The sequence below is a fragment of the Nematolebias whitei genome, chromosome 2 (assembly GCF_014905685.2).
Source record: "Nematolebias whitei isolate Nwh7 chromosome 2, NemWhi1, whole genome shotgun sequence".
NCBI lineage: Eukaryota > Metazoa > Chordata > Actinopteri > Cyprinodontiformes > Rivulidae > Nematolebias > Nematolebias whitei.
In genome coordinates, this window is record NC_056499.1 from 58,466,458 (window position 1) to 58,468,745 (window position 2,288).

Consider the following 2,288-nt stretch of genomic DNA (forward strand, 5'->3'; position numbering starts at 1 on the left):
GTTTATTTTTTTTTGTGTGTGCTGAAACGTTTGACAAGAGTTTGACAAGACTGTCAACAAGGAAGAGGGCCGGCAACGGAGGAGGGGGCGTACCAAAGATACCATCTTATCACAAGCAGAACTGGTTTGTTCCACTTTGGAGTAAGCTGTTGGGGGAAGAATCAGTTTTGTTGTGTGTTTCCTTGACTGATGAAGCCTTCTGGATTGAAGGCGAAACGTTTCAGCACAAAAAAAAAAAAAAGAAACTGTCCAGATGACCTGACTGAAAAAGGCTGGCTTGTATACCTGGATTATTGAGCATGGACTTTGTTGTTACCCGTGTTTAACTCTACTTAAGTAAAGTACAGATAGATGAAAAGTGTACTTAAGAACAGTAATGGAGTACTTGTACTTAGTTACTTCCCACCACTGGTCTGTTGTGTTTGTGGACCGAACTTGTGCACTTAAAGCGGCAGCAGTACCAGACTTGTCCACCACCTCTGGGCTCGTCAGGAAGCGTAAAGATGTTTGTTTGTGCAGCACTACTTTTGTATACATCCGACTGACAAAAACTATGTACTTTTCCCCCACTGTTTAATTACTATTGAAAACTAAAATAATAACAGTCAACGCTCCCCTCGCTGAGTTTTAACCTGGATGCTAACGGACCGTGTCCCGATTCGACGCTGACGAACAGAACGGCTGGCATATTTCTCGGATCTAGTTTCTCGCGGATGGCTGTGCTGCGGTCCGCTCTCGTCGGTGCCAGGCCGCCATCTTGAATTTTAATGTTAATTTTTAAAGGAAAAAATCTAATAAAATAATGTGTTTCCTGTGATAGATTTTATTGAGAGTGTCGTGACAGATTTGCACGGGGACTTCTGTCCGGTTCCGTGGGTGTACCGGTACCGTGTGAGTATCTCCTTGGTGCTTGAACGCGTGAAAGCCGCTCGTTGTATTTACCTGCGAGCAGCAGCTGTGGTCGTTACGGTTCCGGGCCGCTCGCTGCCTCTCTGCCGCAGCAAGCTCACCCCTCGTGGCTGTGAGCTCCAGAAAAGCCCCTAACGGTGCTGGAGGTGAGCTTTAGCCCGGCTAGCTAAGCAGGCTAACGGCTTGAAGCAGCCGGAGCTAGCGCCGTGTTGGGAGCCGAGCTGCCCCGGGGCGCAGTGGTTGTTTGTGGCCGGCAGTGTGCGGCTGAGTGCGGGGGAACGGAGTTCTTAATCACCGCTGAACAACACGAAGCCGCACCTGGCTTTGTGTCGAAGCTCAAGTTCTAGCTAGCTCGATAAAGTGTAAGTTTTGTTCTTCTCCCTCTGAATGTGATTGTTCCAACATTTCTCCATCTTATATTGTTTATTCACATGAAGGGCCATGTTTCCTTTCAACCGGTTTGTGTTCGCATCAACCGGGGCCGCTGCACTCGGGCTCTACCCTGAACCCTCGGGCTCCGCTCTTTGTTTTTGAGGGCTGCCGGTTCGAAACCACCACAGCAGGACAACATTTTCAGTGTCGGATGTTGGCGGGGCCTTCCGGGTTCCCACAGCCCCATTCTCCTAATCGGAATGCCGCGGAGTCGTCCCAGCTAACCGGGACGCCTCCCCGAGGATTCCCAGTAAAAGATGAATGACGGCGGCAGCTGCGAGTGTGGCGGGACCGACGGATTTATTCCGTTTAATGGCAACGATCAAAGAGTTCACCGGACACAACTCCTGCTCTTCTCCAGATTACCGCTGGGGGCGCTGCAGGCACCCGAACCAGCCATATCATTATGACCAAGAAAAACCACCTGGAAAAATGCTGCCGTCAAGTGAGAATGTTCTTAAAATGTTTCACTGCTCTTGAGTTGACTTAAAATTTTTACTGTCAAAATATTCAGAGCAAAAAGGAGCAACCCGTGTCAGGATGTTGGTGTGTACTGAAGGCTGGCCCGCGTGATGATCCAGCAGAAGAGCCTCTGCTCAATGACTTGTTGTTCTCATAGAACGGTGTCAGAACCCAGAGAGCACCCTGGTTAATGTTGGGGTGATGTGGCTGCACATGGATCAGGATGTTCACGCTGAGCCACCTCCTCCCAAAGCAACTACTGTGGGATTATCAGGTACTACTGTGGGATTATCAGGTACTACTGTGGGATTAATCAGGTACTACAGTGGGATTAATCGAGTACTACTGTGGGATTATCAAGTACTACTGTGGGATTAATCAGGTATTACAGTGGGATTAATCAGGTACTACTGTGGGATTAATCGAGTACTACTGTGTGATTAATCGGGCACTACTGTGGGATTAATCGGGCACTACTGTGGGAT

The 2,288-nt window shown here is 48.8% G+C and overlaps 1 protein-coding gene across 2 annotated transcripts in view; it reads left to right on the forward strand.

The window, feature by feature from the left end:
* The first annotated feature begins 836 nt into the window (after positions 1–836).
* Positions 837–2,288, forward strand: part of kmt5b (lysine methyltransferase 5B) — a 19,481-nt gene continuing 18,029 nt past the window's right edge. Inside the window, exon 1 of one of the 2 annotated variants that reach the window (XM_037692523.1) lies at positions 837–891. The gene's annotated coding sequence lies outside the window, so the exon portion shown is untranslated. Of the gene's footprint in view, positions 892–1,085; positions 1,272–2,288 lie in introns of those variants that run through there. The other variant, XM_037692516.1, reaches the window with a different exon arrangement.